We start from the raw sequence: 25,535 nt of genomic DNA, 5'->3' as shown, positions 1-25,535 counted from the left end.
AGCCGGCCTGATTGGAGATTGGCTTGTACCAGGAGACTTATCTAGAGGACCTCAGGGCTGCATGAATAATCATGAGTATCTTTCCTAGCAGTTTAAGAAACTAGGGGGCATATTATCGAGGGGGTTTATCTCTGCTTTTTTGGCTTTAAAAGCCAAGAAAGCGGAGATAAAATTATCTCCCTATTACCTAGCTGCCGCTAACACCAGTTAGCGACAGCTAGTAGGAGATAGCGACTATCTTGAGCCCCACTTTGCATATCAGTGATATTTATCACTAATGAGATGCAAAGTGGGCGTGCCAAGATGTTAGAGACTGAAAACAGTCGCTAAAATGCTATCTCCTATTACCAACTTTTGGAGATATTCGCGCTAAGCGGGAATATCTCCAAAAGCTAACACCTGCCCTGAGCAGTTCTCAGCCATGTTATCCAATGCGAGGTGGATAACATGGCTAAGAGCATTAGCTCGCTAATGCATGAATATCGCTGACTTTTCAGCGATATTCATGCTTTGCGGCGATTTTTACCGCATTTGCGTTAAACCTTGGTAATACCAAGGTTTATTTGCGGTAAAAATCGCCGCAGCGCTGCGGTAAATTTTTGTCTCTAACCAAGCAATAGCGATAATTATCGCTATTGCTTGGTAATATGCCCCCTAGGATTTAGTTAAATTTCCCATCTCTTCGGGAACAGAAAAAGGTACTGAAAATGCCCAGAGAAGGCACACCTAAGTTGAGCAAGATTACCAGGTTTGTCCCACTCTGAGCTTTTTCCTGTACTGAAAACTGATTCAGTCGGACCTTGCAGTGAAATTGAAGTAGCCCTGCACAGCTACAGCTTCCAAGCTTGCCTGCACTCACCACTGAGACCCAAGAAACGTGACTAAATCCAAAGGTAAATCTCTGGAATGGGACAAGGGAGCAAATCTATGCCAGCAGTGAAACAACGAAAGTGGCTATGAAATCCGTTTTGCCTGCTCTGAGCTTTTATTTCAAAACCAATGGCTTCAATTGGAGCTTGATGACACCATATCTCACTTTGAGGGAATCTCGTTGGCTTCAGCCTTGAATCTTGGATCAGGAGGATTTTGACCTCTAAAAATAGACTTAATCAGAGATTATAAATTCTGATCAGGACAACCAGCATGTTGTATTCGACCTCTGTAAAATTGTGGTTGGCGTGAAATCGTGTCTGTATCCTGATCAACTGTACACTGCTACTTTAAAATGGCACTACATTTTTTAGGTCCTTTTTGCCTTAAAAAGTTAAAAAATCTATTTCTACTGTTCTTCTAGATTTAATTATAATAGTGTTGGTGTATTTTTACTAATTCATTTTTTTTCTCACTTTTTCGAAAGTAATTTGAAATTTTCTTCACTTTAAATTGTTGGTACTACTTAAAAATTAACGGGCAGTTCTCTTTTTTGACCTAACCAGTTTATGTTAATTATTTTGTTAGGAATCACCCCATCCCAAATTAATAGCTTAATTTCTGGCATCAGTAAGTAGACATTTTGTCTGCATCTCAAAACATTTGATAATATAAGCCTGCCAAGGTCACTGAAGGTTTCCAAATGCATTTTCTTGAAATAGTATCTTGTTTGTGCTTACCGATGAATGTAACCAATACCTACATTACAAATGAAAGACTCAGGGGGTCATTAGGATTGCGGTTTTTCCGCATCCTCGGGGCCGGCGGAAGCCACCGCCGGCCCCGAGGATGCGGAAAAACCGCAGCGGACTGACCAAGGACCCACCGCCACATTAGGATGGCTGGTGGGTCCTGGTTTCCGTCCGCAGCTTTTCCGCCGGGGCTGGCTTACAACCGCGGCGGAAAAGCTCTGATATGGTGACGGTGTCTCTCAGACACCGTCCGCCATATCAGGATGGGATTTTGAAAGTGCCCGCCGCGGAAAAGCATACGGATCTTCACCTAGGGGGCCCGTTGCGGGGTGGGTGGGGGGTGCACATGGGGGGTACCTATGGTACCCCCCTGCATTTGCATGCAGAAAGCGGCAGGCACCGCGCAGTGCCTGCCTCTTTCTGCATGCAAATGCAATGCGTGCATTTTTAACATTGCCGCTGCACCCGCGGCAATGTTAAAAATAGAGGATGTGACCGCCAGGGTGGCGGTCACATCCTAATCGCACAGGAGGGGACTCCGCAGCCCATGCGGACGTCCCCTCCTCCTCAATGATCGCGGACGGACGCAAGTCCGTCCGCGATCATAATCGGCCCCTTAATTTGATAAACATGATGTGTTTATTAAGTCGGTAAGGACCCCCCTTCCCAAATTATTAATGAATAACCAAATGTCTGACACAGGCACATAAAACATGCCCAGTGTTGACAATAATGTTGGGAACATAATCTTTTGGCCGTCAGAGATGGAAAAATCTAGCACAATGTGCATGTTTTAAGGGTTGAAATGACCAGTGAAGGGAACAGATCCGTGTGAGTAAGGCTGCTGAGCCATGGAGGAGTGTGCAGAGTGCCAATAAAGGTGCTGTCATGATAGTAAGACACCTCCCTGGGTCTATGGCTCTGCCTCTTGTGGTCAACTGCATGGCAAGTCCTAGTTACCTTTGATATCAACAATAGTATTAGAGCAGGCAGGAAAACATACAATTTGCAAGACTGACATGTGCCTTGAACATGTATGGTATTGCTGGCATTGGTGAGGATACAATATTGTGGAAATCACAGGATCTACAGGGAGCTACATTGAACATGTACTCATGGTAGGCATAGCCCATTGACGTAGAACAAGAGGGCGGCATGGATGATGGAAAGTGGAGGAGGAGATAAGGGGGGACAGTGCAGGGGACACCATAAAATGAGGAAACCTCCCTGTCTCTGCAACAGTAGTCAGCTGTATGGCGAGTCCAAGTAGCCCTGTTTGAATATTCTAACTAGCGAAAAGGCAGGAAACATTAGACTGAAACCTTAAAATTACCAAAGCAACATTTGGGAGAGGATGTAGCCTAATGGCTAAGGTGGTCAACCTCAAATCTGGGGAACCAAGATCGTGTTTCAGCAATGACACTCAACATCCTGCGATTCTGGCCAAATCACCTAATTTTCCTGTGCCTAACAACAATTAATGTGTCCTTATGTAACGCAACTGCTGCTCACGTAAAGTACTCTGATACCTTCGGGTCAAGTTTGCGCTATATAAAACAAAAACAAAAAACATATTAGTGAGAGTAGGGCTGATTGGTATTAGAAGATGGAGCAGAGAAGACAGTATAGGTGATGTCATGACACCAAGAATCATCCCTGGCTCTCAGGCTTTGTCACAATGTGGTCAGCTGCATGTCCAGTCCTGCTTACTATTCAATATGAACACCTTTAATGGAGCAGGCAGGAAATTATAGACTTTGCAAGACTTCCTACAAATATAGGGGCTGATTAGGATAGCAGACGGATCACCCCCGCCATGCAGGCGGTGGCGATCCATCCCTCATCCGTGCCCGTCCGCCACATATTTCCCCCCGCCATATTACAATGGCGGGGAGACCGCAGCGGACGGGAAGACCGTCTGCTGCTTTTTTCAGCGCCGCCCGCCGTAATGTTAAAAATGCGGGATGCACCCGCCACTGTGGCGGGTGCATCCTAATACGAGGCACGGGACCTCTGCCCCTGTGGTGGACGGTCTCATCCCCCGACAGGATGGCGGACGGACTTTGTCCGTTCGCCATCCTAATTGACCCCTATGTTAGGCTCAGAAAATGTGAAATGTTGCCATTATTGGCGAGTACACAGACTTAGGGGCATCATATGCACTATGGAGTGACATATTACACATGGAGGAAAGTTAAGAGTGATAGAGGTGGGTTATAGGTGAGGGAGTGTGGATATTGCCATGACACTAAGACAGCAATTTGTCTCTCTCATAGTGGTTGCCCATTTGGCTAATTATAGCTACACTGATTGCCCACCCAAAGAAGTTGCCGGAGGGGTGCTCAAGTAACAAAGGGACAACAAAATGATGTTACTGGATGATTGATGTTACTATGCTTGTATTGGCAGACACGGAGTATCATATCAAAGGCTATTTTCATTATTAACAAGACACCAGTGAAGGTGATGCACTGGAATTGTGTGAGACATTCGGAACTGAATGCGCAGTATTATGATAATTACTTTGCCTTGTGCCTATTATCTCTGGAGCTGTGTGGCATGAGGAGGTGCATAGTCATATTGCCTTGTGGGGTATGACTGACATGGGATTCAGGTCTCTGAACAGGCATTGCAGTGTCTGCCTGTATCCTGATGGACTTCTGCTTTTCCTGATTCTGCCAATTCTATTTAATTGCGAAATAGTGTATCTCTCCTTCCACAAAGCCAGTGAGATGCCATCCAATGACCTATATGCTTGTTACAGGGAGGCTTGCCTGACTTAAAAAAGATGTGGAATAAGCGACCAACTTGCAGGCCTAGTGAACCACAATGTGTGCTTCATCCTCGGAGTCTTCTTCAGTGGTGTTGCCTCCATCTATTGTTTTCAATCAAGTACACAGAACATCTGTCACGGAAGAGGGTCAGGGTTGCAAATATGCAACTGTTTATGTGTGCGTAATGTTTGATGACTTCCAGAGTTGGTGATATATCTCACCTTTGCTGCCTTACTATTCCATCAATGTGTAATGTTACACTGCATGCATTTAAAAACTACAGTATTGTATGTACATTATGCACGTGTAATAATACATACATACTTAGTTCTTTCATTCGTAATTATGCTCAAGCAAGTAATATTAAAGTGAAAATCTTTGCATTCGGAAGCTTACTCTTGAAAATCTGCACCTATGATTGTCCATCCATAGTATAAGTATGCAAATTGTAAATATGTCATAAGTCCCCACATGTATATGATTGCTTGTGTGTATTTTAGTAAATAAAGTGAAATCAGTAATTTACGACGTATCAGGTTCGAATAAATGTATTCATAAATATTTGAGATTTTTCATTGTTGTGACTCAGACTCCTTAGCTGTCAGTAAATGGTTAGCTTTGCTCTGTAGAGGTGTAGATCTGCTTTATTGCCTCTTTTAAAAATAAACCAATTATATGCCTGCAGTTCAAACTATGCAAAGCTTCCGCAGTCCCTTTGCTTCTTTGGTGGTTTGTTTGGATAGATTAATGATTTCAATACATATTTATTCTCAATAGAACTCCCTATCGACATCAATCGCATTAACTCTGGATTTCTTGGCACACGCGATATGAGCAGCTAAAGAATTTCAAGAAATGAAACCTACACATTATTTTCTAACCTTGTCTTGGAGTAGTTCAACGTGAATCAGATGTCCTTGAGCAAATACATTTCGATTAACCCATCTTAACAAGAAAAACAGTTTTTTGTTGCTGCTGTTGAAGATACGCTTGTGTATAGAAAACATTTATTGTATGAGTGGTGCCTACAATTATGACATCCTATTTTCCTCTCCGCTTTGAAACACCGGTGCTTCTCTATAATAGAAAAACCTGCTTCGATAAAAGCAGTTGTGAGCATGCACATGTTTCTTTTATATCTACGCCTTTAAATCATTGAATAGAAAAGACCAGGAATTTCGGTGAGAAACACAGCAGTGGATTTTACTTTTAAGCCAGTGGGCATTTAAAGATGTCGGCATTCCATTCCACATTTCACACTGCATGTAAACAGCTGGCGGGGGGGGGGCACAGAAATAGGTGCTAATTAACTAGGTACCTTTCATCCCTAACAAGTCATCAGAAATAACTTCTGAATTCTTCTGCTCATGCGTTTGCTTTTAAATAATTCAAGTAATACATGCTTCACCATAGAAGTCTTATGCTGTTTTTTTTTTATTTGTATTAAATGTATATCACAATCTTCTGAACAGTAGGCGTGATGTTCTGTCAACACTCTGGCACGGATTAGTTTCATTAATTCATCAGAGTTATTACGGACGCACGGTCTCAATCCACTACGGCCCTGAAAGCTAAAATAACCCAACGGGACTATCTGCATGTGCTTTCCTTTCAGGCGCAATATGGGTATTTGCTCCCCTGCAGCTGGCTTTGGTGTCGTCTACAGACCTGCCATTAAACAAAGAACTTGGGAAGAGCACTCCTCATCTCCATCCTCCTGAAAGGGAGGCCTACCTTTTGCATGCCTCCAGGACGGTTTGTTCTCATTGGAGCTCCAGAGGCAAAGCAGTTATGCTAGGGATGGCCTGCAAATTGCCTTCTGACCCAAAAAAGAGACAGTGATTATGTTCTCTCTGCCTGCAGTGGTACATCTTAATAGTTACCTGTGACAGCTGTTCCAAAACTCCCCGCTTTCGTCCAGATGAGACCATGGATCCTGCCTCTCTCATTTCACCAACCTACTTACTTTTTCACATTGTTCGGATCCCTCTTGATGTCTCTTGCATTCTTCGTGATCAGCACCTGACACCTTACCTCAAATCAGCAAACAGTCTCCGGTGCACGTCAGCCTCTACATTAGGAGTCCAGGAATGACAGAGAAGCTTTTTCAGATGTGATTGTGTGCAGAGCCTCCAGGGACCATGCATTGTGTATGATACCAACTTGCTTACAAAATATGAATCTGTGCTACATAAGGGGGACTGCCTATTTCATGTGCCAACCTATACTGTCTACATTTATCCTTACACAAGAGCAGAGCTCAGCATCAATTCACCTTAGTTATTGACACCGCATGTTACATAATATAATACCCTTAGCAACATTATCATATACACATAAAAAAAGAATCCTCCTTTGTTGATTTGATGTGGGACAGCGTAACTTGCACCTCTGCATCTTAAGCCTCATCAATGGTTCTTTCTTTGGTTTGTGATGAACAAATAATGACAATCTACTTGCCCATGTTTTAGAAATCGGATTACTGTTTGACTGGGGTGTAAGCCGTCAGGATAAGGATTTGGATTTGGGCTGAATTTGTATAGCGCATGGCTACCCGGAGGTGTCCCAGCGCTTACGGAGGTAGACTAACGGGCCAGAGAAGATTACAGGTAAAGCCATGTTTTAAAGAGCTTGCAGAATGTGGATAGATTGGTTTCCCTGCGAATGCTGAGTGGTAGAGAGTTCCAGAGTCTGGGGGCATTATAAGAGAAGAGGCGCCCTCCCTACCCGTGTCTTCTTGACTTTGGGTATATCGGCTAAATGAAGATGGTCCGAACGAAGCTCTCTATTGGCTTTGTATGGTTTACTCAATGATCGCAGAATTGGGGAACCCTTGCCATGAAGAATTCTGTGAGTCATGCAGATAGATTTAAAATTGATTCTCTCCAGAATCGGAAGCCAATGCAGGGCATTTAGGGCGGGCCTAGCAGAGCACCAGGAGTTTGTACCTGTGAGAAGTCTTGCTGCGGAATTCTGGACTAATTGGAGTTTAGAGATGACTATTTTTGGAGCGCCAAGATAAAGGGCGTTGCCATAGTCCAGTCTTGAGAGAATGAGCCCCTGGATTAGGAGTTTTCCAGAGTTGGCAGGTAGAAGGAGGAGAATTTTCTGCGCGGTTCAGAGTAGACCAAAGCAGGCTCCCGCCGTTTTCCTAGCTTGTGTGTGGAAGGAAAGTTCCTGGTCAAGCCAGATACCCAGGCTTTTGATCTCTTTTTTCGGGGTGGGGGCAGGACCCATGGAGGCCGGCCACATTGAGCTTGGGGTAAATCTTAACTGGTTGCCCAGGACCAGGAGCTCAGTTTTTTTGCCGTTAAGCTTCAAGTGGGCAGTATTCATCCAGCTGGTGATATCTCCAAGACAGGAGCGCAGGTTCTCCAGGGATTGGTCAAACTGGTTCAGGGATACAACTAATTGCGTATCATCTGCATAAGTAACCAGTTTGATACAATAAGGGGCAACTATTTCCTCCAATGGGGACATATAAACGTTAAAAAGGGTGGGGCTCAGGGATGAGCCCTGAGGAACCCCACTCAAGAGTGGAATCGTTCGTGATCGAGTATTATCCTCGGAGACCTGAAACATTCTATTTTCCAGGAAAGATGTCAGCCAAGATCGAGCTGAGTCCGTGACTCCTATTCTGTTTAGCCGGTGTACCAGCATACAGTGGTTCACCATGTCGAACGCTGCGCTCAGATCCAGAAGGATCACGGCTACTGATCCTCCTGACTCGAGGATCTTTTTTGTCTCTTCCACAACTGCTATCAGTGCAGTTTCGGTACCCTGGCCAGGGCGAAAGCCCGTCTGGAAGGCACAAACGTACTTTAGTATACTGCATTTGTAATGAAATGTATTTTACTACTCCTGTTCAGCCAGTGCCTGTGCTCTGTACCCAATAGAATGTTGTAGTCATGATGTGCCTCGGAATGTTGGGACACAGAGAGGTGAAGTGACAGTTGGACATGGGCTGAGCAGCAGCTGCTCCTGGTGGGGCTCTCCTTCCGATCATAACTACCTGTTATACTTCTTGTTACCTGCTTGAATAAATCTTACTAAATTACTACTTCCTGCATGGACCTCCTCACTACATTTGATGGCGACTAGTTGGTTTCGTACCTACGAAGAACAAGCAGGTCTAAGGTAGGCGTGGGCGGAAAATCCGTTCCGCTCGCGGATTTTGCGGATTTTCGGGAAATCCGCAATCCGCGAGATTTGCGAATTTCCCGCAAAATCCGCAAATCCGCGAGCAGCGGATTTTGCTCGCACTGCTCGCACTGTTCGCGTGAGTTCGCGCCCCGCGAATAAGTGCAAAATTGCAGAAATACGATTTTAGCAAAACTGAAAGTAACTACTTACCAGGTTCAAAAGTTCAGGCTCATCATTAGTAGCCATTTCCTGGAGTGCTTCCTGAGGGGCCCCTCCAGAGTTCAGTTGCCAGTTGAAACTAGTATGTGACCCTGCTCTGAACCTCAGAATAGTTACACATATGCCACAAAGGTCCTGAATTACAGCTAAGGGAGACAAGCAGGAGCCAGGCTGGAAGTTAAAATCCATTAATCAGCCCCTAATTCATTATTGTCAGTTGGGGCAGGGCAGGTGTTGTAACTAATTTTGCAACAATGAAAGCACTTAGCAAGTGCAAAAGATCACTAATCAGGGCGCACTAAGGAAGCAGGTGCCAGCTAAAAAAATATTCTGTGACACATGAATCAGCCCCAAATTAATTCAGGTCACTTGAGGCAGGGAAGGTGTGCTTTGCTTTGCCGAAAATAATGTACACTGGACAACCAGAGGGTGTGGTGATGAAACAGAGGGTGGCATGGGTGGGCCAGAGGGTGGCATGAGTAGTCAGAGAGTGGCAGTGGTGACAGAGAGTGGCAGTGATGAAGAAGAGTGTCCCAAACAGGCTGGACACGTAGAAACAACAAGTTCGCGAAACTTGCGACCCGACAGGTAAGTTTGCAATTTGCGAAAGTGTACAAAACCCTCGCGAACTGGCAGAAACACGGGCGAACACAAAAAAAAAAAAATCCGCAAATTCGCGGGAATTCGCGGATTTTGCGGATTGCGAATCCGCAAATCCGCAAAATTCGCGAACGCGAGATCCGCAAAATTCGCTCATGCTTAGTCTAAGGTACCTGGCGAACTCAGGTGGACCTGGAGCTCGCTCAACTGACAGTAACTACAGTGGCAACAACCACAATTTTCAGAAGAGGAGGTATCCACAACTGCAAAGAAGAAAAATACGTTTTCTACACAGTACAATGAAGACAACTGCAAGGAAGAAACAAGTACTACACAGAAAAGAAAAGAAGACTTCAAGAAACAAGTAAGGATGAAGCACTACGCCTTTCATTTTTACACTTTGTTTCTTTCCCTTCACAGGGATGGCAATGGGTTCTAGCCCCATTTTCTCACTTACATTTGCCTACTTGGGTCACACACAGTTCATACCCTCACACAGGGCACCGTTGCATGGGCTAGTCCTATTTACGTTTACAAAGGTACCCTTACACAGGGCACCGTCTTATGGGTCACAGTCCCATTTACTTTTACACCGTCACCCTCACACAGGGCGTCTTATGGGTTATAGTCCAATCTTTACAGGGCAGTACTGTTTTCCTCTACATGGGGGTTTACTTTACACTGCCTATTTTGTCATGGGCTTTTGTCTCATTCACAGTGCTCCTCAATCTTTTACATTGGGGTTGAGGACGGTCATGGGTATTAGTCCAATTTGACTGTTATTTACATTCATTGTAATTTTTTATGATGTTACATTGCTGTTTTATATACGCAAAGTTACACTTTTATCTTATTTGAATTGTCCATTTGGAAATTGGGAGGAGTATAGTGATACTGTTTGTGTCTCTTCCCTTCCTCTCTGTTTTCTACGGTTTAGATTTCCAATTGATGTTCACTTCCTTTTCATCTTTGGAATCTGGATCCGACACATCTTTTTTGTTGGTAGTCCTGTGTCTTCTGCCTTTATTTGTCTTAGGGGTTCTTCTCGTTCTCCATTGTTCTGGTGGAGTTATTTCCTTTTCTTCTCCTTCTGCTTTGGTTGTTTTCTGTTCTATTCACGTTGTGCCTTGTTCTTCATTCCTTGCTTGCCTGCCTGGCCAGTGGATGTGCATAGGGGTTGTCATTGGTGCGTCCATGTCTCTCTCTTCTTCTGGTTTCTTCTTCTGTGTTTCGCTGTATCCTTCTTTCTATTTCATTGTCTTGAAGGATGGGTTTGTTCTATTTCTACTCTTACTCTTGCCTCCTTCTTGTCTTCTCCCTTCTATCTCTTAGCTCTGCTTTGCTTGCTCTTTTCATTGATGTTTTCTGTCACTCCGTTGTTCCTTCCTTGCTATCTGTCCTTTGATCACTCTCGTTATATCTTATTCATATATTGCATTTGTGTTGGAAGGAAATGAGATATGTAGTATCCTGCATTTATAATGAAATGTATTTTAGCACTCCTGTTCAGCCAGTGCCTGTGCTCTGTACCGAATAGAATCTTGTAGTCATTATGTGCCTCAGAATGTTGGGACACAGAGAGGTGAAGTGACAGTTGGACATGGGCTGAGCAGCAGGCAGGCTGCTCCTGGTGGGCCTCTCCTTCAGAACATAACTACCTGTTATACTACTTGTTACCTGCTTGAATAAATCTTACTAAATTACTACTTCCTGCATGGACCTCCTCACTACATGTACCTCAAATTTACCTGTGTTCAATACCCTGGAAGCAGGGCACAGAGCAGTCAGGCATAACTTAGCGGCACTGTGTAAAGCATTTGTACAACACTTCAAACAGTGAAACAGTGAAAACACCGGGCAAAAAATCCCACACCAGGTTTGAACAATAAAGCTCAATTTAATAAATACAACAAGATAAAAATGAAAAAAATTGAAATGGTAGGATCGGAGATATCCAATTTGAAAGTTTAGGTAAAAAAAGCACAAAAATGCACAAAGCGCCAACTGTGGATATTTGATCATGCCAGTCTGTGACACAGTCACTAGTTCAGGCCAACTGCAATGGAAAATGGGCTGCCTACACGGACCCAGTTAGGCCCACTGTCCGAAGAACCTTAATTCCTCGTTAGGAGCGTTTTATGGATCTGCGTCAAAGATGCGCCACACTGCCGAAGTGATGCGTCGGTTCCAAGATGTGATGAGGTTACAAATCGTTGTCCTGTTGCATCGTTTTGAGTTTCCCGTCAATGGGGCTTGCTATGCAAAGTCCGATGTCAGGCATGCGGCACGCAGCCAGCGATATGCCAGTTCATAGGAGCTGAAAGGCTGCAATGTGGAATCCGGCATTATCGTCCAGGCCGCCATCAGTGAGAGATGTGAGGACTTGAGCCGTGAATGCACTGCGACTTCGGGACAATGCATTGGTTCCAATCCACAAAGCAGTAGTTGTGCACCGGTCCTGCTCAGAGGTGACCCGCTCAGCAGAGGAAATGTTTTGGTTTTGCCAGGAGATGTGCTGCTCAGCAGAGGAGAAGCATTGGTTACGATGGCAAGCAACTTAGCCCCACTTCCAAGGGTCATGACTGGGGTGACTCCACTTAGCAGGATAGACTCACAGATAGCAGTGTGGAGATGCAAACATTTTAGAAGCCTGTTAAGCCCCTGATGCTTCAGATCAGGAGGCCAACTAACTAGTCCTTGGAGTCACTCTGGGTTTTGTGTTCAAGAGATGTAGGTGCAGTCCTTCCCACCCAGGCAAGAAGGCAGCAGGCATTGGGGCAGAACAGCAGTGCACCAGTTACTTCAGACTAGCAGAGTGGCAGTCCTTCAGAAGCAAAGCAGTCCTTCCTATTCTATTCTATTCTATTCTATTCTATTCTATTCTATTCTATTATAGGTGTCTTATATATCCTACAGCCTCCCAGTGCTGAGACATACACACCTGTAGGACCTACACAAGTAACGCTGAAATTAGAATAGAGGGTCTTTGGAAGTATCCTGAATGAAGTTTCTGATTGCTTTAGTTTGACAGGGATGGCATTCCACAACTTGGCTGCCAGATATGCGAAAGACCTACTGCCACATCTTGGAGATGGTCAGCAGAGAAGAGCTCTCAGAGTGAAGAGATTTTCTTGGCACGTATGGACAGATTTGCTTTTAAATCAGAAATGGACATTTCCCAGCAATGCTTTTTTTGGATTGAGAGCCAATGCAGTGCAGCCATGGCTGGGGCTCCAGAATGATGTTTGGGGATCTTAAGGATAATGCTCGTACCCTAGATACATTTAGGAGTTTTTTATGACTAGGACATGTAAAACTTAAAAAAGCGCTTCTCCATTCTCTAAACACACTGCACCTTGCTCCATAGGCTGTCCTGCGCCTACCTTAGCGGTGACTAATATGTATTAAAAAGGAAGATTTGGACCTGGCAAAATGTTTATTTTACCAAGTTGAAATGGCAGTTTAAATTGCATACACAGGCTTTGCAATGGGAGGCATAAGACAGGTTTGAAGGGCTACTTAAGTGGGTGGGACAAGCAGTGGCGCAGGCCTACTGGGAGCATTTAATTTACAAGGCACTTTACTGTGGATGTATAAGTAAATCAGATATACCAATTGGGTATCAGCCAGTTCTATCATGTTTTAAGGAGAGAGCACCAGCACTTTAGCACTGGTTAGCAGTGGTAAAGTGCACAGAGTCCTAAAGCCAACAACTTTGAATTCAGTACAAGGGGGAGGAGGAAGTCCAATGGCTGGGGATGAACATGCAGAAAGGACCATTTCCAACACCAGGTAAGGACTTTTTAACTGATACTCTCATTAAAATCATTACTAAAGCCCCATCCACCAGGCATAGATGTTCCACAATTATGTGTTTGGCTGTAATAGTGCTTCTAAAATTGAGCCAAGAAACCCCCATTTTATTCCTGCCATCTATAAAAAAGACATAAAAGTTGAATCATACTTCCCCCGTGTCTGCATTTTCATTATTTCATTTATGCCCCATTTGTCTTTGGCAGAAACAGGGCTATCTATGTGTGTGCACTACAGAGAAAAAGAATCCCTTTTAAAAAATCAGAAATGAAATGTGTGTGCTCAAGCTGTAAGAGATTGGGTTCTCCATAAAACCTCTGCAGCTTTTTGGTTTTTGACCTCCTGGTTTTCACCCTTTGCTGTGAGTGAAACTCACTAACGGGGTCTCACTCACTGTAAGCTTTTAATAAAATAGTTTTGTGAGGTAGCTGACAGTACCCATCTTCTAAATATGGTCTGCTGGGATAAGAGGCGCTGTATTTTTGAGTGTTTTGAGTGTTTTTTATAGCACAAGCGTGAGCCTGAGGTGTCAGAGAGCTCTGCAAAAGGAATTCATTCCCACCAGTGGGATGTTACATAATATTCTGGTTAGTTGTGTATATGTTACAGTCATACTAAGTAGGATAAGTCGAGAAGTGTGGCTCAATGGTTAGAGCGGCAGACCCTGATGCAGAGGTCTGGCCGGGGATCAGTGAAATAATATCGAGGGACAAAATATCAACTTGCAAAAATATCGTGGACAAAATATCGACTTGCAAAAATATCGTGGACAAAATATCGACAGTCAAAATATCGAGTTTGTATCTACAAACAGGTAAGTACAAAAATATTGAGTACAAAATATCGTTTACAATAATATAGTTGTAAAAAATATCGACTTTATTAAAAACAGTGTTAAATTAAATTAATATTCAAATTTAATTACTAAAATATACTTAAAAATACTTAAATTAACTTATAATAATTAAATAATAAATGAAAATAATAAAAATAATTTTTTACAATCTTATTTGTTAAAACATATATATATAGTAACATACTATAATTAAATAAGATACTATTATATTACCGTACGATACCAGAAGTGTAAAAAATACTATTCCCACTCCAAAGAGTGCAAGCGTAAGGAAAGCATTGGATAGCGTAGGGGTTAAAATTACTATTCCCACTCCAATGGGTGCAACAGTAGGGAAAACTGACCCTGGACCCAAAAAATACCCCTTTACCCAAGAACTGAAAACTGACCCTGAACCCTAAAAATACCCCTTTACCCAAAAACCCAAAACTGACCCTGAACCCTAAAAATACCCCTTTACCCAAAAACTGAAAACTGACCCTGAACCCAAAAAATACCCCTTTACCCAAGAACTGAAAACTGACCCTGAACCCTAAAAATACCCCTTTACCCAAAAACTGAAAACTGACCCTGAACCCTAAAAATACCCCTTTACCCAAAAACTGAAAACTGACCCTGAACCCTAAAAATACCCCTTTACCCAAAAACTGAAAACTGACCCTGAACCCTAAAAATACCCCTTTACCCAAAAACTAAAAACTGACCCTGAACCCTAAAAATACCCCTTTACCCAAGAACTGAAAACTGACCCTGAACCCTAAAAATACCCCTTTACCCAAAAACCCAAAACTGACCCTGAACCCTAAAAATACTCCTTTACCCAAAATTAATTAATAATATTTAATTACCAATTAATTATTAATTAACAATAACAATAAAGTAAATATATTAGCACATTAGCTGTAATTAATTTAATTTAATAATTAATATTATTTTTTCCAAATTAATTAATTAACAATAACTAAAAATTATATATATAAATAAATTACTCTAATTAATGTAATTAACGAATTAATATTATTTGATTACCAATTAATTACTAATAAAAAAATGTACAAAATTATATTAATTAATTAACTAATTAATAATAATTAATTACCAATTAATTATTAATTAAAAATATTTACAAACATATATTAATTAATTAATTATTATTAAATTACTCCCCACCCTTATCCCCTATTAACCCAACATCCTGCTCCTAAACATTAACTACAATTTATATTACTATTAATACATTTTTTTTTTAACCTTTTTTCTAAATATTATCGATATTTTTAACTTTGACTATTTATTGATATTTTGTCTTGTCAATTTTTTTAGGTCGATATTTTTGTACTCGATATTTTTTATCATTATTTTATTCGATATTTTGACCAACGATATTTTTGTTAACAATATTTTATTATTGTCGATATTTTTAACTCGATATTTTGTCCATTCGATATTTTGGAGTCGATATTTTGTCTATGCACCCTGGCCGGGACCAGGGTTCAATTCCCGCCTCAGTGGGTCTTGGGCTCAATTTCCTCGGACCTGATAATTCTCGCTTCAGTGCCTATTCTAATAATGGTTCCCACTCTGCAACTCTGGGCAATAGCTTGCCTAATCTCTACAACGGCCCTAACAGGGCTGGGTGGCTGGATTCACCTTGGGGGTGCCCAGGAGTGGACATTTCACAGGGAACAGCCAGGAAGGGTTTCACAGCGGTATGCGTTACAGCGCCAGGACACCCCAGTTGGGGTATTAGTGTGCTTTGCAATTACAAATTACATATCCGCTTGGATCATAAATTACATAGATAGGACATCCGCTTAAAGCAGAAATTATATAGATTTCAATTATACATGGTCAGTCAAGCATGAGATCCTTCCTTGTATTCTTAAGCCGAGGGAGATCTGGAGGATTTTTGTGTACACAACAGATTGTACTCCTATGGGAGTGGGTAGATAGATTCAAGGTCAGTTTCATTTCTGCTATATATTCAGTTTCCAAAGATATTCATGGTTATTTCAACATCTTTTTCATGTGAATGATTTTTGTTTTGTACAAAAATGGAGAGAGATATAAGCCTGCAGTAGAGGTTCTAAATTATCATAATATTGATTCCTGACGTGGACCTGGAATACTTCCACGTGACCTTTGGATTTTCTGATGTACAATTTCAGTCATTCGGGAATGTATATTTAGGAAATTTGTTTAGTGGTCACAGTAATTAGGACTCTTTCATGCCAAAGTGTCCTTCAAGCAATATTGCTTTCAATGTTATTTGGAAATTAGACAGAGATGGTCGGTGTGTAACTCTGGAAGCACGAAGCTCCACAATCTAGATGTGTTGTCCGAGAAATAGCAGGCATTGGTTCTTTCCTTCTTGAAGAGTGGCAGTGCCAGTACTAAAGAAAGTGCATGCTTTTTCTGACCTTTCTAGTTTTTCTGGTAGGTGTATCCTGTGAAGTGCCCTTTGTTGATGCAAGCTGTTTTGTAAATGCATCTTGCTTCTTTTGGGAGCAAGCCTCGTTTTGCTAGTGTGGGGATTTCTGTTGGTCTCCTGTTGTAACCCTGGTTGCTGGATTGAGTGTGGCCTTCACAGGGGCCAGGTTGGAATATTTTAGTTCCTGTGAGAGGTGCGTTGCCAGAGTCAAGTCTCAAAAGTACTATGGATTGAGCCACTATTTTGAGGTCCTCCTCTAAGACAAAAGGTTTCACTCTTTTACGTAGCTTGAGGTTCTACATTGCATTTATTATTATGACATGTAAGTAATAAGTCATCATGTTTAGGTTTTTGTCAAGTGTAATTCTTATATATTTAGAAGAGTTTCTTAAACTAGAATCACAGCCTATGGTATCTTGGTTTGTGATCCATTCTTGGATTGGAGGGGGGGGGTCCCTGGTGGGGATACTTGAAGATAGTGATTAGATACAAACATACATGCAGAAGTATGTGCACATGTGTGCAGTTGAAGCTATGAAGGATGTTGTATGACTCAGCAAGCCATTGGTGTCGGAGGCTTACCCCTAAATGGTTTCAGAGCTATCGCTCCGATAGAACTCAATCCGTCCAATTAGGGTGCCATGTGTCACGTCCAGCTGCAGTGGACAAGGGGGTGCTGCAGGGCTCTATATTGAGTCCCACATTATTTAATCTATATGTTGCCCAACTGGCCTCAATCATCAGGAACTGTGGGTTTGAAACTATATCTTACGCTGATGACACGCAGCTGATGGTACACATAGAGAGAGATCCAGCCGACACGAAAGCAAAGTTTTTGAGGTCTATGATTTATATAGCAGATTGGATGAAGGGAAACTTTCTACAACTAAATTCCGCTAAAACCAAAATACTCTTGTTTGTCAAGGGTGTGGATCTGTGGTCCCTAGACTGGTGGCCATCAGAACTAGGAGAGGCCACCTCCCCGAAAAGCTGGGCGAAGAACCTGGGGATAAAGATAGATAATCAGCTCTCAATGGAGGAACATGTAAAGACCCTTGCAGCCTCCAGCTTCGGGACAATGCAGATGTTGAGAAAGATTTTCCCATTGATCCCGCTTAGCGCTAGAAAGACTCTTGTCCAGGCGCTGTTAATTATCCGTCTTGATTATGGAAATTCTTTATTGGTAGGAATCAGGAAGGACCTTTTATCCAAATTATAGGTTGTGCAAAATAGAGCAGCACTCCTCGCCCTCGATACGCCAGCCCGAACTCTATCTGTGCCTCTTTTACGCCATATACATTGGCTTCCAGTCAAAAAATGGGCCACCTTTATGATGTTGTGTTTGTTCTTCAGGGCCCTGCATGGTCTAGGTCCGGCTTATCTGACCAACAAACTAAAATGATATCAACCTACTTGGCAGCTCAGATCAAGTAATCGGAAGCTGCTGTGCTGCCTCAGATTCAGGAAGACAAAAATTGGGGGTCGTTCCTTTTCCTATCTGGCCCCCAAACTTTGGAATGGCCTCCCGGAACAAATCCGGGAATGTCCGAACCTGTCCCAATTTAAAAAACTGCTCAAAACATGGCTCTTTTAAGCCACTTCTCACAGTCGGCCTGCCGTTTTCTCGAGCGCCGAGAGATCCCCTTGGGGATGATTCGTGCTCGATAAAAATGACCTAAATAAATGATTTATTATCAAACATTCAAATTCAATATCTCTGGTTTCCTTGATTGGATTGTTGTAATTTTTGTCTTGTTTCAACTAATAAAAGACACACTATTTTTCTAAACCCTTTGTGGGACTGGTCTTCGTGATGTCTTCACTTTATTACTGTTTGAAATGTTGCACAAATACTTTACACATTGCTTCTCAGTTAAGCTGGGCTGTTCTGTGCCAATATACCAGAGTATTGAGAACAGGTTAATTTAGCGGTGGTTGTACATCACCCTGACAAGGATTGTGGTTGCTGCTTTATCAGGGCTCACACCCTACTCAACCAGCAACTCAATTTCTTACACTGCCTTACCCTCCTCTTGGCAGAAACAGAGTGGGAGGAGCACTCCATCATTCAGGATACTAACTCAACCAAACCTTTGCCCATATCGCTAAGTGTTGCAGTGACATTCGTCATTTAAAGCAGTGAATCTCAATGGAGTTTTCTCAGCTGAATCATTGCAGACAAGTGGACAACATGAATTGCAGAATGCAAAAGTAAGAGTATTCCCACATCTTCTTACAGCCCCTCTACTGATGATCCGGACACAGATTGGACCACATCGGGCCCACTACCCACTTTCAGCCACAAGGGAAAAGAAAGGTTCCCCAAACCCTGGGAAGTGAAGAAGTTGATAATTATGCTGAGCCAGTAACAGTCAGTGTGGAGAGCGGCAAAGAGCAAGTATGGCACACCTGTATTCAACCTGCTCAAATGCATGTGGTTCTGTTACAGGAATTCTGTTCAGGAACATAACTATACTTGGGACCATAGAACATCAGCATGTAAGGGGGCAGAGCTTGCCACAGCACCAGATAGCCGCTTAGAGTTAGAGCTCCGCAAGCCGTCAGCATTCCATATCAGTTATCCTGACGATCGATGCACCATTTTTCGAAAAATTGCCTGGTAATAGTACAGCGGGGGAGGCGCTGCAGATCAATCGATAGAAGCAAATCAGCCATCTGATAGCAGCCGGAGACGGTCATGAGGCCTGCAAGCATGCGTGAGGGACTGAGGAAGCTGTGCATGCATCGGGCCGATCCCTGATACTGCGGACTTTGGCTGGGAGCGGCGCTTGCCTTTGCCACCTGGCCCCTCTGACACCGGATAGGCCCTGGTAATTTGTGCTGGAGGCCCCCAATTGGCTGCTGCTCACCTGCCCCGGGGGCTGTGCCGGCCCATTGCCACCTCCGGGCCTTGCTGCGGCTCCCGGTCTGATGGCACTGACGTGGTGCCTGGTGTGCAGCTCTGGGAGATTGGCATGCGGCGGAACCACTGCCTTTATACGATCCCTGCCTGGAATCCCTGAGGGTGCACCTACCGAAAAGCGAGGGGTGTGCGCCCACACCACAGCTGTTCACCCCCCGGGGGCGAGTTGTATTCGCTGGCGCTGGAGGAGCCCAGATGGGATGGCTGTCCCACTGATGATGAGAGCCTCCCAACAACATCATTTACCTGTTGCTGGCTGAGCCCCATTGACCAACAACAGCATGACCGGCAAGTGCAGTATTCACGGTAATGAAAGGGGGGTGCTGTTCTCCCTCCCCCTTCTCTCCATAACTGCCCTCCTGGTGTGGCTGCAGAAGGAGTGGATCGGCCTGCTGGCCTGCGGGAAGGGACTTAATGCCAGTCTGCCTGCACTCTCCCGAGGCCAAATATCAGACCCTGCAGCCCTGGGGACTGGAGCTCTAGATTAAAGGTGTGGGCCCGGCCGTATCTTGCCCTTCTGGTGCGTGGATGTCGTTTGGACGGAGGTGCATTTCTGGTGTCTGTGGTGGCTGTGGTTGCATTGCCCCTACACTCCAGGTCGCTCTAGGGAGATTGTGAACACCCCCTCCTTCTAAGTATTGCATGGAGATCGCGTGAGAGTACTCTCACCAATGCTGTTGGTCTGTTGACTTCCCACACTGAGCGTCCCTTGACCACCACTTGCGGGGAACCTGGAAACACCCTTAGAGTGCAGCTCTGGTGATAGCTTCTGGCTCCTCTACATAACCCTGGTGAACGGATTGGTATACCCTATTCTCCCCCACACGCAATCACCATCATGGGCAGAGTGGACAGGACTCAGACCAAGCTCCCATTTGACGCCAAGAGCACACGAAATAGAGAGACGGACGGGCCCGATTGTGAGAAGTTGGCCTGATATATGATGTTTCCAATTCTGGAACCACCTTGTATCAGTCCAAACAACCCTTATGATGATCGGTTGAAAGTCCACCTTATAGACCAGTTATCCTAGTTGTAACGTGGGCAAAGCCGTCTTAGGCTAAACTCTGAAAGGCATGTGAAGCCAGCTGTATTACCATACACAACCCCCTTGAATACCAAATGAAAGGACACCACACAGATATATATTGAAAATATATATATTTATTAACTACAAATATCCCCTGAACTCTTTATGAGCACAGAAACACAAGCGTTAAACAAAACACAGTTTAAAATACACAAAAGTTGCACAATATGGATGAGCCCTAGGGGCCATCTAAACCATATACTAAGAAAGTGGTATAAGAGATACCAATCGATAGGGAAACAGGCCTAGGGCCTTGGGAATCGCTGGAGCTGATCGGGACTAGCAGTGACTAAGTCGGGAAAGGCCCGCGGGACTCGGGTGCAGTGTTTAAAGTGCACACACTCACCAATGCAAAGTCTATGGTGCGTAAAAGTTAGAAAGTTAGTTAGTTCGGAACCTTCCGAGTGACCTAGAAAGTTGAAACTTGAGACACGGGCCCTAGGGGTGTGTACCAGTGTAGGAACACCGGTGTTGCTGAGTTACCTCACCCACAGGAAGCGGCTGCATAGGGTCGAAGTAGTGTCGGGTTTCGTCACGCTGGTCGATGGTGCTTGGAGCTGAAGTGAAGAGTTCCGGTGGATCCAAGGGTGGATCCAAGGGTGGATCTGAAGATGTGAAGACCTGAAAGCAGAGGGGACAATGTTCAAAGTCACTAGCCAGTGACTACCGTGGAACCAGATTGGAACCAGGCGATGTCGGGTGCAAACAGGCATTGAGGTGTAGCTTCTCTCTGCAGCCACGTGGACACCGGGGGGCGAGGACGTCCAGGAGTCGGTCACGAGCTGTCTCACGCAGACTTCTCGCTGTTAGCGGTGTCAGCAACTTGATCAGAGCAAACAGGCTTTGGCTAATGCAAGCCACGCAGGTGTTGAAAAAGGCTTATCACTCGGACCAGCAAGGTCAGAGCGGGTGCTCCTTTATACAGGAGTGAGGACAAGTCTGGAGCAACCAGACCCGCAGTGTAGTTCTTTGGTTTTGTCGCCAAGATGGCCGCTGACCACGTGGCTAGTGGCCAGGATGGCCCGTCGAGTGGCACAATGCAAAAGGGCCCCACGCAGATCGTGGAGATGCTGGGGGGCTGATCTTCGGTGCAAGGGCTGCTCGGTGGTGGGTTCTCAGTCCCCAAAGCACAACATCGAGGATGCCTCTGATGCTGCGCAGTCAGCTCTTCGGGTGTCTTCCAAGATGTCCGGTCCCACGTCTCTCGGTGCCTCCACGGGTCCCTTCTTTGCAGGGACTGTGGATCGGGTTGTGAGAAGTCTGGGAGTCTTGGTCTTGTCAGGCTCTGAGCTCGGGCCCGGCGGGAGGCGGCGGCAAATCAGACGTCGATTCGCTGGTTGGTACCTGTGTTCACAGGGTGGCCACTCCTAGGCCACAAGGGAGATGCTCTTCAGTCTTCTGTGCAGCAGAATGTCGAAGTCCAGTCGTCTTCTTAGTTTCAAGTTGATTCAGGATGATCTGAGGTGCTATGGCACTGCTCCCACTCTTATTCCCAATCTGATGGGTGGATCACCTGCTAGGTTCCTCCTCTGGGTGGGACAAGGAAGGGGGGCGGTTACACCCCCTTTCCTTTGTCCCACTCCTCGCCAGCCCTGGGTTTGGAAAGTCCCAGGACTGGTTTGGACTGGCTTATGCACGGGGACACCTTGTGTGCCCCGGGCATGTCTCAATCTATTCAGCCCTGTCCTACCCAATACACAAAATCCTGTCTGGGGTGGTGCTCGCACCTCCCAAGGCAGGAAACCCTTTGTCCAAGCCTTCCTCGCTGGAAGGACTCCCAGCAGCAGGAGGTCAGACTTGTGTCTGTGGAGGCAGCATCCATTTTGTGATGCTGAGGCTCTGGTTAACTTTAACCGGGGTTAAGGCTACACACATGTCGTGTCCCTCTAGAAGGGTGGAATGCTATCCCCGTCAACAGAACTGTCAAAGGGGATAGTATTCCAAATCGTATGACACCTTACTCGACATGTTTTGATAAAGCCAAACCAAAGATAGCATATAACCGCGAGAATTATAATGCACTTAAGAGTATATATCCCGGAACAGTTAAGGGAGTGGTTCCCGACAGCTGCAGACAGGCTCAGCTCATGCTAGAGCACCATCTCACATATTTACAAGCACTCTGCCTCCAGGATTGATGAGGCCTTCCATTGGAGTGGCTGATATGAACATATGTGTCCAGTTTAAGGTTAGATATAGGGATACTATATCTAAGTAAGAGGTGATTACACCAACTTATCCCAGCTGAGTGATCAGCCAGTTGTGTCAAATATGGAGGCCAGGCCAAGGGTGGCACAATACATGCTGCAGCCCCTGGTAGGCCTTGGAAACACCTATGCCCTGGGTACCTAGGGTACTCTGTTACAGGGGCCAATAAGGTGTCACCTTTTCGAATCTATTTGTAGTGGAGCGTGCTCATCAGTCACAGGGCCCACGGCCTGTCACTCGGGCTCAGCCACGCCTGGCGATAGCCAAATTACTCAACTACAGAGACCGCGATTCATTCTTATGGCAAGCCAGAGAGCTCGGAATTCTTCGCTATGAGGGCACGGCGATCTCTCTTTATCCGGACTTCACTGCTTGAGTGCACGAGGGAAGACGCCAATTCAACCCCTTCAAACTCCAACGTCGTGACCACAACATCGCATATGCCATGCTGTATCCGGCAAAGTGGAAGGTACACCTGGACGAATCCACTCACATCTTCACGGACCCAAAGGCGCTGCAAAAAGAACTAAAAGGATTACTCAAAAGTCACAATGTCAGGCTGCGCAGGGAGGTTTGGATGTGATGTTGGGGGCATCACAGTGGACCTCCCTTGATAACAATGACTAGACAGTCCGCTCTGTGTAGGTCCCAGTTACTGTCATGAACCGCGCGATTTTCGCATTAACTGTACGTACTCACTTAGATGTGCCTGTGCCATGGTTGCTGTTCCCCTGCGGCACAACTGGACATCAATGGTGTGATGGCATGGGACAAAGTCATTCTGCACTTTCCGCAAGAGTCTGAGACTTGCATTTGATGTTGATTTGGGAGGCAGTTATATTGTGATAATGACTGATGGTGATCACGGAAGTATCTAGATGTTATCCTTAGTGGGGTGGCCTTCAGCTCATTGATCGTAGATCACTGCATTCAGAAATTACATCCCTTGCTGGTGCAGTTAAATGTTAGATAAATTTGAGCGTCATGCTATGTTTACTGCAAAGTGGAGTTCAGCTGACGTTTCTCGTAGTGCTAGGTAACATCCGCCCCTGCATGTTACCCACTGTATGGCTAGTTGCCATAGATTTCTCAGGGGAGGAGAAGGGGTGGAACAGTCGACTATGCTTTGTAGGGGTTAGCATGGCGTGGGAGGAGGGTTAGTGGGATTGCGGTTTTATTAGGTTTATTTCAATTGAGTGGTTTTATTTTTTCTTTGGTTGTTATGGACACAATGGAGCGATGCACACACACGATGAACACACAGGATGAACACACTTTAATCTTGATACATCTCCCAAGTTGCTCTGGATAGTGCCCAACGCTGTCACTTACATATTTGACCACCATGTTCACGGAAAATAGATTGAAATTCCTGAACTGGAATATCGGGGGCCTTAATGACCAGCAAAAAATTAGGAAGGTTTTGTCATACCTCACTAGACATAGAGTTGATGTAGCCCTTCTGCAGGAGACGCATCTCCTGGTGTCGAGTCTTCAGCGGGTGCACTGCAGGATCCGTGGCATGTTCCATGCTGCGGTTTCAATACACATGCTCGGGGTTCTCACTTGGATCAACCCCACAGCCCGCCTCACCCTGGAGGAGTTACACACTGATACTGATGGCAGATATGTGGTGTCTCGGTGCAGTGGCAATGGAGTGGAATATATAATATGGCCCTAACCATGACTGCCTGCAGTTCTATCATGACCTTCTCACTTTAGCACGCAGGATACTCAATGTTCCACTGATTTGGGGGAGAGACTTTAATTGCATCCTTTACCCTGACTTGGACCGATCGGGGGCACCCCGAGACGCATATCACAATCAGCCACGGCTATTGTAGATGCCCTTACAGAGCTGAATATGGTGGATGTCTGGCGTTCCCATTCGGCTGCTCAGGGAGGTTACACACACTTCTCAGGCCCTCATAATCTCGATACCAGGAAAGACTACTGGTTCCTAATGGGCTCCCTCAAAAGCTCTATACGGGACTGTGAAGTCCTGCCACAGACTTATTCAGACCACTCCCTGTGCTGCTAACATTGGCCACTTCTATCAAATGCCTATCTTTATTCGCATGGCGCTCCCCCCCCTACGCACTGTTAGGTAAATCTATTATGGTGGAAGTACTGGAGGCTACAGACACCTTTTTCAATACTAATATGGGATCCGTCCCACACTTTACCACAGTTTGGAAGACTTTTAAGGTCTATGTTCGGGGAATGGCAATCTCTAAACACTCTGGAGTACTAAAATCAATCAGGAAACAGTTGACAATGTTAGAACAAACACTGACACAGCTGGAGAGAAGGTTGCACAACACTAATGACCCCACATTACTAGCCACCATTAAGACAACACTAGAGAAATGCCACACCGAGGTGGACAGAGAGGTCAAACTCCTGGGTAAATACGCAACAGCAAGATTATACAGGGAGGTGGAACGCCCCGGCGCAGTCCTGGCAAGTCTCATGAAGGGGCATCGCGCTGCCCAACTCCCTATTGAACTAGCCCAAGATAACGGTGACACGATTACTGACTCGGCGGAAGTTGCAGAGCATTTCCAGCAATATTACGCTGATCTATACAAGTCCAAGTCCTGCAACACTTCCTCCAAGATACTGGACTACTTAGAATTAGGGCTGGGCGTAGTTTGCGATGTAGCGCTACGCGAAGCTATGCAAAGTGCACTTTGCATTACGCCAGCTATGCTTAGCACTACGCGAGCTGCGTAGTGCTCTATTCGCACTGTGCAAGATGCCGTTTTCAATGATTGCACAGTGCGGACAAGCATCCGGCACTGTGCAATCATTGAAAACAGCATCTTACACAGTGCAAGCTGTAGTTTTCTGCCG

The sequence above is a fragment of the Lissotriton vulgaris genome, chromosome 6, assembly GCF_964263255.1.
Source record: "Lissotriton vulgaris chromosome 6, aLisVul1.2, whole genome shotgun sequence".
NCBI lineage: Eukaryota > Metazoa > Chordata > Amphibia > Caudata > Salamandridae > Lissotriton > Lissotriton vulgaris.
Note: the sequence above shows the minus strand (reverse complement) of the source record.